This window comes from Eublepharis macularius, chromosome 5 (assembly GCF_028583425.1).
Source record: "Eublepharis macularius isolate TG4126 chromosome 5, MPM_Emac_v1.0, whole genome shotgun sequence".
In the NCBI taxonomy this organism is placed as follows: domain Eukaryota; kingdom Metazoa; phylum Chordata; class Lepidosauria; order Squamata; family Eublepharidae; genus Eublepharis; species Eublepharis macularius.
The window spans coordinates 25,098,056-25,111,934 of record NC_072794.1 but is presented as its reverse complement, the minus strand read 5'-3'; the positions used below and the strand labels follow the sequence as shown (position 1 = coordinate 25,111,934).

General features: G+C 44.7%; 1 protein-coding gene across 1 annotated transcript in view; it reads left to right on the top strand.

Annotated features, from left to right (window-relative positions):
- CACNA1E (calcium voltage-gated channel subunit alpha1 E) overlaps nt 1-13,879 on the top strand; it is a 378,426-nt gene that overhangs the window by 56,667 nt on the left and 307,880 nt on the right. The gene's annotated exons all lie outside the window — the stretch shown is intronic.

The window sequence follows — 13,879 nt, the reverse complement described above, 5'->3', positions numbered from 1 at the left end:
ATGTTTAGAAGAAAATTTCTTTAAAAGCATGTTTCAATGGTAACTCACTTCCCATAGGTCAGCCACTATTTATAGAAATACATGGAACCAGTGTTGGTGGTGTGGCTCATCTACAGCAGATATTTTTTACATATTTTGGTCATGTTAAAAAAATCAACCTTGTTGGACATTTGTAATTCAGTTTGTTAATGAAATGTTGGGTTGTAATATACCCCTTGATTCAAAAGTTACTTTTTGAGGTTATTTAAAAGAGCGCATTGCCCTTTCAGATGTAGAACTGGTCTTGAACTTACTTGATAGTCCTAAATTGGCAATAGCAGCAAAATGGAAAAAAGTTAGAGCCTTGTTTGGAGGGTAAATGGTTCCATCATGTGTGGCATTTGGGAGACCAGGCCTCCCACATCATAGAACAACCACTTGCTCTCCCTATCTGTGGCCTGCTGGCGCATTGTGGGCTAGCAGGAGGAAAAATGGTTTTTAAAATGACATCATGCCAATGGCACAATGTCCCTTCCAGCAGATGCCTGGAAATGATGTTACATCACAAGGATGACATTGATGTGTTGCTCTAGGATTTGGGCAAAACTCTATGGTAAATCTAGAAACCCCCTTCCATCCTTGCCCCTCCTCTTCTGCTGGTTGCCATAGAATATAGCATTGTCTAAGGAGTCCAAGAATTAAATTTCAATGTTCAGATGAATTTATTGAGCATTGGGTATTGCTGATAATGTTTTGGAATAAGGTAAGAGAGGAAAATGCTTCAGTATGCATTGTTTTATGATATTATAATGCCTCTTTCTGTAGTTGGGGCTGGCATATGAAATGTGTTATGTTATACATGTTATATTTTGAAAAAAATTGAATAATATAAAGAGAGAAGTTCCTGGCTGCTACATTTGGGCAACCATTGTGTAAAGGGCTTATTTGGGGGTTGATTTTGGCATTGCCAGTAATGTTTTTCTGCCTTCTGAATGCTACTTGAGTGAAATGCCATCTTGAGGGATTAGGGCTTCTGCCCATGAATGATGAAAATGATGTTGAATTGTTCCACAAAATTGAAGTAAATCCATCTTTGTCCTCTTGCCTCATGTACTGTGGTGCATTGGGGAATTTGGGCATGGTATAATCAAAAGTTAGTTTTGAAAGGAGTTGTTGCCACAACTACAGAAGAAGGTTTTGCTTTGCAATGTTATTTTTATTGGGGAAGGAGGGATGGCATCATTGGTTGTTGTGGGTTTTCCGGGCTGTGTTGCCGTGGTCTTGGCATTGTAGTTCCTGACGTTTCGCCAGCAGCTGTGGCTGGCATCTTCAGAGGTGTAGCACCAAAAGACCTCCTCAGGATACAGTGAAGCCTCCCGCCATTAGCATTCCACACCCAGGGAAACTCTTACAGGATGACTCAGCTCAACCCCACCCCTCCTGAGTAGATATAAATGACCTGCCAACATCTTTTCCACATTGTGACACTGAGAGATCTCTGTCTTTTGGTGCTACACCTCTGAAGATGCCAGCCACAGCTGCTGGCGAAACGTCAGGAACTACAATGCCAATACCATGGCAATACAGCCCGGAAAACCCACAACAATCATCGTTCTCCGGCCGTGAAAGCCTTTGACAGATGGCAACATTGTTAGATATTTGCTGTTCTAGTCTTATATGTGCGAGGACAGCATAACTTGCTTTGTAAAAACAGAATTCTTAGGAGGGCCAAATGTGGCCAGTGAGTCGGCTGTAGTGCCCAAGGCACTTTCAGCTGCTCCTTATTCCTAAAATTTAATCAAAGTGTGGGTAAAAAAAAATAAAAATCCTAAAGTTTTTCTCCTAAGGAAGAGAATAGTGTTTATAAATTGTAGGTACTATAGATATTCCATGCTTTATTGTTACATATCTGAGGAAGTACTTTTGAACTCGGTGAGTAAGTAAACTGTGAAATTCACTGCCGGTGAAAGTACCGATAGCTAGTAGTGTAGATGGTTTTAAAAGTGCATTCAGAGCATTGATAAAGGATATGTCCAGCACTGGCTAGTAGCCATGGTAACTACCAGCAACTTCCATGTATAGAAGCAGTAGACCTCTGAGTAACAGTGCTAGGCAGCAATATAAGAAGGCCTCTGTACCCTGTTTGCAGGCCCTCTAGGACAACTAGCTGACTACTGTGTGAAACAGGATACTAGAGCTGGACCATGTCGAATCATGCAGGGCTCTTCTTTCATTCTTAGAAGCATAACATGTATGTAATATGCATCTATGTAAGCTTTCTTGCTGCCTGATAACTCCAGAGAGGGACACTTTGTGTGGAAACATATATTATGTGGCAAAATATATTTCCCTGTCAGAACAGGGTGCTCCCCTTCTGTCAGGATCTCTCATACTATCCATGCTGATAGAGAACAGAAGAACAGATCGAGCCTCGCAGTTATTGGGTCGGCTTGTCAGTGAGATAGAATTTGGGTCTGATTTCCTTTATGGCCAGTGTGGTATAGTGGTTAGAGTGTTAGACTAGGATCTGGGTCACCTAGGTTTGATTCCCTGCTCTACCAAGTTCACTGGGAGACCTTGGGCCAGTCACAAACTAACAGCCTGACCTACCAAACAGGGTTTACTGTGAGGGGAAAATGGAGGATAGGGGGAGGATTAAGATATTTTGGGTCCCCGTTGGGAGAATGGCAGAGTATAAATGAAGTAAAATAATTTAAAATTAATAAAATGTAGGGTAGTTTCTCTCACTGTCACACTCTAGAGTTTTGCAGGAAGTGCCCACTGCATGCTCAGTTCCCTCTGAGTTTTCTGCGGACACCCAGTGTAATAGAAAGAAAACACCCTTCCTATCCTCCACCATGTTTTCCACGGAGGAAATTAGTGTTTTTCTCTTTCTTTCACTGGATATGTGAATCAAGGATAGGAATGGACAGGAAGGGGTGCTTATGCTGGTGAGATTCATGGAACTTCAGACAAAATATGTAAAGCTAGCCGTTAATCCCATTTCCCCCTTCCAGAGCCACAAAGAATGTACACTCGTCATACTGGCTGTCTCTACTCACCCTCACCCTTAAGTGACGTTATTGCACCTGGTGACAGGCGTGCTCCTGCACTTCTCAGAGGCCCACAGCAGTGGGAACCCAATTTCAAGGCTGCCCTGTGCTATTATTGTGGAGGACAAAAACCCCTGAGAAAAAACTTTTCTCGCCAAAGGAAGAATGTTAAAATATTTTTTTCTACAGACTTTAAGTTACAAAGTTGACTTCTCTCCCCACCCTCTGTCCTCCAAATTACTGTGTGTGTTATGTGCCATCAAGTCGCCTCCGACCTATGGTGACCCTATGAAGGAAAGACCTCCAAAACATCTGATCATTAACAGACTTGCTCAGATCCTGCAAACTGGAGGACGTGGCTTCTTTGATTGAGTCAAGCCACCTCATTTTAGGTCTTCCTCTTTTCCTACTGCCTTCCGCTTTTCGTAGTATTACTGACTTTTCCAGAGAATCTTGTCTCTGGAAGTACAATAGCCTCAGTTTTGTCATTTTAGCTTCTGGGGAAAATTCAGGCTTGATTTGATCTAGTACCCACTTTGGAGTAGTGGTTAAGTGGGAACCCAATTTCAAGGCTCCCCTGTATTCTGGAAGACAAAAACCCCTGGGGGAAAAAAACTTGTCTTGCCAAAGGAAGTATGTTGAACCATTTTTATTACAGTCTTTAAGTTACAGAGATGACTTCTCCTCCCACCCACTCCCATCCACCAAATGTGTGTGTGTGAGATGTGCCGTCAAGTCGCCTCCAACCTATGGGGTGACCCTATGAAGGAAAGACCTCCAAAACATCCTATCATTAACAGACTTGCTCAGATCCTGCAAACTGTGTGGCTTCTTTGATTGAGTCAAGCCATCTCATTTTAGGTATTCCTCTTTTCCTACTGCCTTTCGCTTTTCCTAGCCTCAGTTTTGTCATTTTAGCTTCCAGGGAAAATTCAGGCTTGATTTGATCTAGTACCTGGCAGGAATGCGCCCACTGTATGCTGTCTTATTTATCTTTTTGGCTGTCCATGGTATACGCAGAACTCTCCTCTAGCACCACATTTCAGATGAATCCATTTTCATCCTGTCAGCTTTCTTCACTGTCCAACTTTCACATCCATACATGGCAATGGGGAATACCATAGTTTGGATTATCTTGATCTTGCCAAATTACTAAGACATCCCAATACAAACATTCCAAGGGACAGGAAACTATTAATGCTGTTGACCCAGCAGATAAATCCTTAAACACGCATATTCTCATTTGATGAACACAACAGCAATGAAGAACAAAACAACCTATATGCTTACCATCTCCCCAGTATGCAAGGCACCCAATGAAAGGAACGTTCAAGCATGACATAAAATATTTTGGGATAGGCAAGAAACAGAGATTCTCAAAGATATTAGGTACATCAGTAAATGTTATGTCAAACCAACATATTATATTAACAAAGGTACCTTATGAAAGACAAACATGAAGATTCATGACTATGGACTGTGACAACTGCTTCCAGGATGTGGACAATTCCAAACAGGGTTACAGTTTTGAGACTCCCAAACAACAGTTACTTTTTAGGTTGTAACAGATGGCATTGAAACCCTTCTCAGCTACGGGACAGCTATTGCAGTGGAGCTTATATATGTGGTCTGCAACATTCATTCAACTTCCTCGCACTAGATTTTTCAAGCTTATTTAAAAATGGTTTTTGACATAGGTAAGCATCAGAACTACTAGGTCAAGCTCAGCATTGACAATCCTGTATTTTTTACTGCACAAATGCATTCCATCCCATGTACAAAAACAAGTAGAAGAGGAACTACAGCCGTTAGAAAGATTTTGTATCATTGAGAAGGTAGAAGGCCTACTCCATGATTTTATTTATTTATTTATGTCATTTATAGTCCGCCTTTCTCACTGAGACTCACGGCGGATTACATAGTGGTCAAATCCACATTACTCATTCTAAGTCGCATGTTCCCCGCATTCCCCACGCAATCCTGAGTGCCGGTCACATTACCTCATTAAACAGACGCATTTCATTCGCATTTCTCCCGAATATGTGGTCACAGGTTTTCAACAGGAGTTTCACGGTGGCCGTGAACGGGCCAATGCACAATTTACGCGTTTTTTTTAAAAACCACCCCCCTTCCTGTCTCTCCGGCTGTTCCGAGAGTTCCTATTGGCTGATTCAACTTGCAAGTGCTCCGTAGTCTGCAAAAGACTGTTTTTGACTTCATAGCATTGGATTTATTGATTATGCTGTTTCTGAATGAAATCTGGTAGTTTGAAAAATCATTTTGGGGTGAATCCACTCTCAGAACGGACTCGCGAAAGTTCCTTTTTAACTGTTTTTTATTTTTTTTATTTTATATTACTGTAATATCGAAATTACGAAATATTGAAATAATGACACTCCAAGGAAGTGAAATTTCAGTAAAATTCAGGCACTGAACTGTCCTACATAGGAAATGCCCATGAAAGCTTCCCACATGCTTCCAAATTTCCAAAAAAGAAATGGGAGAGAGCCATCAGTGCTGTCAGTGGGGGAAAGAGAGGCATCATTATCTTCAATGATGTTTCTTTATAAGGCAAGATCGAAATAACGGAAAAGTGCGCTCAAAACTAAATTAAAAAAATGGGCGGGAAAAAAAGGTCCCGCCCAAAAAAGCGGTTTTCGAGTGGCCGCGTGCTGGAGGGACGCGCAAGAAAGATGGATTGGAAGCAGGAATGTGAACGAAGAGGAAAAAATCGCAGATTGGAGGCAAACAGAAGATATCTGATAAACATGCGGGTAATGGGTGAATGTGGATTCGACCAGTATGAGATGAGTACAATCAGTATCAAGTACCTTTCAAATTTTCAATACAGTATCAAGGACATTTCATACCATAGTGTAAATAGATACAAGTTTAAAAGACATAGTATTAGCAAGAATCCAATACAGAGTAGAAAAATACTGAAGCAGAACATAATCAATTCTAGGACTAACATTAGACAACATGGAGCACTGATGGTACATAGGTATACATGTTTAAAGCAGCAGGTAATATGTAAGGCAATATAGTGATGAAGTCTATGGTCCCTAACTTATTAGCAAAGCATCTGAGACTCCATCCCTACAATGCAGCCCTCCTGTTTGAGTAAAAAGCCTTTTTGAATTGTTCGGTTTTTCATCATTTACGAAAAACCAGGACAGTGGAGGCTCTTTTGACTTCTTCAGGCAGGTCATTCCACAGGATAGGGGCTACCACAGAGAAACTATGTTTGCTCCCAAATCCAAACCACCAGGGGGGCGGGAAATCAGAACTTACGTGGAACTGTGCCTGTCCAACCAAGCCATAAAGTGAGAATTTCACATCCCACTATTGTAGACGACCTTACCAAACCTGAACAGAGCAAAAATATTATCTAAACTTGAATGTAATGCTGGATATCACTAACTAGAACTTCACCCAGAATCCAGATGCATAACCAGATTTACCTCTAACGTTGATCTTCGGCATTATGAATGGCTGAGGCTTGGCATCTCTATTGCTGCTGAAATGTTTCAGAATGTAATCCAGAAAGCCCTGCCCAGGCTAGCTGAGGGTGTTCACCCTCAGCCAGTGCTTTTATTTCTTTTTTAAAAAAATGTGCCAACACTCATGATGTTTGTTACCTTGGGGGCCCAAGCCTGTCAGAGAGAAGGCCCTGCCCTCAGCAATGATGTTCTCCTGTTAATGACAATTCAAGAGGAATGTGGTGTTATAGACTTGGGAACTGTTCTAGATCAGCTGTGAGAAAGCAGCCTCCCATTAAATCCTGAAAAGTGTGAATGCGAGAACATTCTCATTTTTTTCTGGACATGTTTTCTCTTCCAATGGTGTTTCTCCTGAGTTTTAAAAAAAGTGGCAGCCATATGAGGTCACAGCTCCAAATATTCCAAACTTAAAAATGTTATTCAATTTGCTACATACTGTGGCTGTTTCATCCATTATGAGGACTCTTGAGGAGGGGCGGAAAGTGTGGGAATGAACAGCTAAACACCACACAGACTTATCTCATCTTAAGATATTCCTGTCCAGTGATCAATAATTGCATGTTTTGATCCTCAGAACAAGAGTAAACTTGCAATAGAAATGCCAGACCTGGACAGCTTGGAGATCTACCAACACAGTCTGATTTCTGGGGTCATATATTCACCAAATCATGTGCAAATAAAGTCCTCTTGGGTTGATTTTCACTATTCTCAAATAGAAAGAGAGACTTTGGGTTGTTTACACTTCTACCAAGATGGATATCAGATTATTACTGATCATAGGCCTCTGCAACCTGTGTTCACAAGTTTTTCACTCTGACCCGTATTAACAACAACAACAACAACAACAACAACAACAACAACAACAACAACAACAACAACAACAACAACACTCAATTTATATACCACCCTTCAGGACAACTTAATGCCCACTCAGAGCAGTTTACAAAGTGTGTTATTATCTTCACAACAATCACCCTGTGAGGTGGGTGGGACTGAGAGAGCTCTGAGAGAGCTGTGACTGACTTAAGGTCACCCAGCTGGCTTCAAGTGGAGGAGTGGGGAATCAAACCCGGTTCTCCATATTAGAGTCTTGCTGCTCTTAATCACCTCACCAAACTGGCTCTGAATGCTGAATGCTGTGACTCCAAGGTTATATAATTATCCTCTGATCTATAATCCTAAAAAGAGCAACCCTGAAGATTATTCTTCAAGATGCCATTGCATTCCAGCCTCAGGTCAGTGGGCTCATATGTATTTCTAGCTCATGAAAAAGGGAAGATTTTTTAAGAACTAAGCAGTTTCTTCAGGTTCTGAGCAATGGGCTTAGAAGCAAGGCAGAGAGTGGGCTTAAGTCCTCAGTGTAGTGGCCATGGGTGCCATGGTGCCCACTGACACCTTTCCTGGTGCCCAGCAAGTGTTTTTAGAAAGTGGTCAGGCCTTTGCCCACCAAAGTTTCTGACTGGCCATTGGACAGTGCAGATTTTTAAGGATGTTGGTTTGGCATTAGCTGCTATCACAACTCAAAGATCTTCACTGTGTGAGTGCAGGTAAGCTGCGGCAGCCACTGTGCAGCAGCCATTTTGTGGCTGCGGAGACTGCGCCCACCAAACTGTGTCAGAATTCACAGGCTTAAAACAGTTGACAGCCTCTACACTCTTTGGCCCCACTGGGGAAATTTGTACATGTAAGTTACCACAACACAGCAAAATATTGGGCTCCCAGGGAAATTAACAGAAGAGGGGATGGCCTAAACTAGACATGGGCACAAACCAAAAAAAGTTAACAAATCCACGGTTCATGGTTCGGTGCCAATGACGATCCCGAAGTCGCGAACCGCAACAGACATCTCCCGTTGCCGAACCAGTTCGCTATTTGCTGATCGTGGTGCTCAGAACGGCGCCCATTGCACTTAGAGAGCCCATATTCACAGGGAGTGTGTAGCAGGCTCTCTTCCAGCCAGCACCCAAGTTTGGTCAAGATTGCAATAGGGATCTTGGAATTATACCCTCTCCAATCCGAGGCCCCCAGGAAACTCCTACAAAAATCCAAGCTCAATTATACTCTCTCTGTCTCTCCCCAAAGGCTAGCAAGTAGCAAGCAACAGCTCTGTCACACTCCACTGCTCACGGAAAGTAAAAGCCAGCCTAGGAGCGCAGTGCTTTTTATAAGCTGAGGTCCCATAGAGCAATGCAGGATGTTTGTGTTTGACCGTCAGAGCTGCCTATCAGGGTTTGCAGGGATGAGATTGGAGTGCCTGTGGCTACAGAACACCCCCTCCCCCCTCCCTCCCCTGGGTGTCTTCTCCCAACTTGTAACCACTTTGCAGCTCCATGGTTGGAAGGAAGATCTGCCGATCAAGGTAAGCTGGGCTTCGATTTGGGTTTCCAGGGTGACAGAAGGAGCGCAGACAGAGTTCAGGCATTCCCCCAGCTCCGTTTTCAGGGGAATTGATTGATGGCGCCTGACTGTCTGGCTTCCCGAACCGCGGCCAAACGCACCAAACCAGGCTTCTTCCGAACACTGGTTCATTTGCCTGGGACAATCACGAACTGCTGGATCGCAATCGCGCCATCGCCAATTTCGTGGGTTATTGAAGTTCGTAATGTGGTTCATGCCCATGTCTAGCCTAAACCCTCTCTCCTCAGGTGCTGCAGCCCAAATATGAATTTGGCCTCTGTGCATTAGAGAATTGAATTCTCAGCATGGCACTCCATAAACATGTCTGTTGGCATCCTTTTGTTCATCATATTCCTTTGTAATATGTGAATAGGCCCACATGCTCTGTCTATTGGAACCCCTGCTAAAATATATATTTTTGAAAGCTTGGTTGAACTTGTGTGTGTGAGAGAAAGAGAGAGAAGGGAAGGAAGAGAGGGAGAGAGAAATAAGTATATGTGAGGGGGGATACTAGTTTCCTTTGTGATAATTACAAAAAATGTTATTTCATATGCCGCTCAAAATTGGTCAAACTTTGAAACTGGAGTCATTAGCAATCACTGAATGGGATCCAATATGGGAAAACATTCGTTTCTAATTAGCATAATTATCAACATTTAGAAAGTTGCCTATTAAGTGTGCATGCAGCCTTAGCGTTTTTGCTGTCTGTGTGAAATAGGACACTATAGTTGATTCTAATTACCATCCTTGACTTTCAGCCTCAGCAAGAGAGAGATGAGGAGTGAATGGACCTGAAAATTGACTTTTTGTGGTCCCCTGAGGGAGGGGGAGGTCTTTTCATCCGGCAACCAGTGTAGGAAGCTGCAGGTGTGCAAGCTGATGCATGTAGCAATTAAGAGAAGGGGCTGGAGTTTCTGGTTCAGACCTCATAACAGATATGGAGTCACTGGGTACCCTTATGCCAGTTGCCCCCAAAGTTATATGGGGATAATCCAACTTGCTTATGATTGAGATAATGCATATGTGAAACATGTAGATAGGGAAAGTGCTATATCGAAACAAAAAAAGATAGAAACATCATCATCATCATCATCATCATCATCATCATCATCATCATCATCATCATCATCATCATCATCATCATTATTATTCAAGTCCAGTAGCACCTTATAGAAGCAAGATAAGGAGCTACTGAACTCGAATCTTGCTTATCTGCTGCAGACCAATAGAGCAACCTACCCAAAATTATGATTATCATTATTATCAGGGCTTTTTTTCTGGGAAAAGAGGCGGTGGAACTTAGTGGGTTGCCCTCAGAGAAAATGGTCACATGGCTGGTGGCCCCGCCCCCTGATCTCCAGACAGAGGAGAGTTTAGATTGCCCTCCGTGACACTGAGCAGCACGGAGGGCAATCTAAACTCCCCTCTGTCTGGAGATCAGGGGGCGGGGCCACCAGCCATGTGACCATTTTCAAGAGGTTCCGGAACTCTGTTCCAGCTGAAAAAAAGCCCTGATTATTATCTTCATCACGATAATCTTCATTTCTAGCCCACCTTTCCCATAGAGACTGAAAGGAGATTGTAAAGTGTGAAAAACAATGTATTTTGTTGCCTTATCCAGTTCTTGTGGCATTGTTTTCCAGTTATGTATCCCAAGTCCTACTAGAACTTCTATTGGAGGTCTTTGCTGCCTGAATAAATGCTACAAACCCGTTCTGAGCAGCTGCTCTTTGTTTGCTCAGAATGTTGATGTTCTCAGTATTGCATGAGATGCTGTTACTTTCTTCTAAATAATGACAAGATTTTTATACTGGAGGTTTGCTGGATTGCGGGACATGGCAGGGGATAGGGGGAGAGGTTGTTACCAGAACTGCTTTTTATGGGGAAATTAGCTGCAGTTTGAGTTTAGTTATTGCGGATCTTGGCCAGCTATACCAGAGTCCCTCTTCCAGATCATTCGTGAAATAAAGAGGCGAGACTAATAAAGATAAAACGTGTTTTACTAATAGTGTTGCATATGCCTGAAATAACACACACAAACAAGGTACATACAAGGAACTAGGAAATAAAGAGTTGGAAAAATAGAGCCAGTTCTATTAGCGGGAGAGCCCACTTGAGATCGACGGAACTCGGTATACTCACCTGGTCACGGCGTGGAAGAAAGATGTAGCAGTGTAGCGTGGCGGTATCTAATGCCTGCACTAGACCCATAGAGAGACACAGCGGAGGTTCAGGATAGGAATGGCATGTGCACCTCATGGCAGGGGAAGCCTGCTTAAGTACCCCAAAACGTATCCTGGGGCTGGTGCCTTTCCCTGTGGTTCTCAAAAGGGGAACAAAGGCTTAATGGCTCTACAACTATTCTTGATGGGTCGCTTTAGTATCTGATTGTATGATTGTGACACCTCGGGAAGAGGGGACAAAGGAGGGGAGGGGAGTGCCGGGCAGGTTGATTGGATTGGCCAGGAAGCAGGAACTGTCTTGATGGCATCAGCTCTGGAATGCGGTGGCTGCATTGAGAAGCGTCCATTAAGTGTTCTGGACAGTCGGCACTTAGCTTCCATTCCGGGGTGGCTTCCGAGATATGCAGAGCAGGGCGAGGTCAGCCGTTGCGGACATGACCGGCTCGCTTTCAGGAAATGGCAGCCTTGAGGTAAACTGTCCAGGCTGGCTCTTTCCTGCTTCGGAACATGGCTTCTTACTTGGCACGGCTTGGGCTTGCTAGCAGGCTGCCTAGTTGTGAGGGCGGACTCAGTGATCAGCTTGCAAGGGGCTCTCCACGGGAACTGACCAGGGTGTGCCTGACCAGGCTCATGGGGACTCCCTCCGGCTGACACTGTGCTGCTGGCAGCATGGATCTGGGCCCAGGTGAGATAGGTGCCCAAGGAGGCAGGAAACAGACATGGATGGTATAGTCCATTGCAGCAGTAAGAACAGGAAGTAGGCATGGGAAATGCTGCCCCATAACAGAGTTTTTGGTGGATCTTTAAAACAGCAATGCAGGAAACTGACACAGTCCATGGCAGGCCCCCATAACAGGAGGAGGGGGTTCCTGGCAACAAGGTTTACCCAAAAAGAAAAGTATAAGACCAAATCCATGTGTTCACATGAAATTTGCAAAGGATCAGTGTTTTAGAGGTTGTGCTTAGGTAGAGAAATTCTTCTGATGAGTCAGGCCTTTTAATCTATGTGTCAGATCCATTAATTGACATTTCGCACCTGACAAATGCAGGGAACAGATTTAACAAGGTGAGAATCTTGAAAACGGGCTTGGAGAGAGGAAGAGTGGGGGAAAGATCAATATGTACTACTGAGGTCCTTCTGAGTGGCTCAGTAATTCTCTAGTAGAAATTGGAGGGGGGGGGAATCAGTGGTGGAGTGGTTATGAGCAGAGATGGACCTGAACCAAAAAAACCGAACCACAAACCAGGAACCACGAACTGGCACGGAAATGGGGCCAGTTATGAACCAGTTCATGGTTCGTGGTTCGTGGGGTTTAAATGCCCCTTTAAATGCTTAGCAGCAGCAGGGAAAGGAGCATTTAACAGTTTAAAGGGCCCTTTCCTGCCTTGCAAGTGGCAGGTCCCATTAAACTATTAGCTGGCAGGCGGCAGGGGGGGATCCCCCTTCGCCACCTGCCAGCTGATAGTTTAAAGGGACCTGCCAGTGGCAGGGACCTTTAAACTGCCCAACCCCCACCCCCCAACCCCAGCCCCAGCCTCAGCCCCACACTTACCTTCCCCTGCAGCACAGCATCCTCCCTCTCCACCCGTGAGGGGCGGGAAGACTGTTTTCGGCCTCTTCCACTGCTGCGTGGGCCCACAGGGCGGTGGAGGAGGCCAAAGATGGCCTTCTCACCCCTCAAATAGCTGCCTCAGTGGCTATTTGAGAAGCAGGGAGGCTGTTTTCGGCCTCCTCCACCACCGTGCGGGCCCACGCAATAGCGGAAGTGGCTGAAAATGTCCTTCCTGCCCCTCGCGGGAGGAGAGGGAGGATGCCACAGGCCGCGGCTCAAGGTAAGTGTGGGGCTGGGGCTGGGGAGGTTGGGTGGGCGTGGGCATGGGCATGGGGTTTGGGCAGTTTAAAGGGCCCTGCCGTGGCAGGTCCCTTTTATACCATCAGCTGACAGGCGGCGAGGAGGGGATCCCCCCCTGCTGCCTGCCAGCTGATAGTTTAAAGGGACCTGCCACTTCCAAGTGGCAGGAAAAGTTTATATGGCCATTTCCCTGGGGAAATGGCCATTTAAACTACCCCTTTAAATATGACCCAATGAACCGGTAGACCAGTTCATGGAAGTTCATGGAAACGAGCTTCCACGAACCACTGGTTCACGAACCGTGAACCGGCCTGGTTTGTGTGGTTTTTTGGGTCATAATTCAATTCATGCCCATCTCTAGTTATGAGCAGCAAGACTCTAATCTGGAGAACCGGGTTTGATTCCCCACTCCTCCACTTGAAGCCAGCTGGGTGACCTTGGGTCAGTCACAGCTCTCTTAGCCCTACCTCATAGGGTGATTGTTGTGGGGTTAATAATCACACACTGTAAACCACTCTGAGTGGGTGTTATGTTGCCAAGCTTCCCAAAGGTGTTTGAATAAAGTGAAGCATGTTATCCCTGTTCAGGAGTCTTGTACTGTCTTTCTTCAACTGTCTGCAGTTTCCTTTACCTGAGTTTTACCTCAGAACACAGAGTTCCACAGCTGACCAATCAGAGAGGGGAGGTGCAAGCAGCAGGAGCCTGCCAACTGCACAGGGCAGCCAGGCCCCACAGGGAGACTGGCAAACCTAGTGAACTTTTAGAGGAAGACTGGGAGGTGGATTCTACCTCAGGACACATTCAATGATTCCCAATAGCAACTGCCTACCATTTAGAATGTGGGTGGTGAGGACCGATCAAGCCACATATACAAATGACCTCTGTGTTCCAACTGTCTCTGGGGAGGGAAT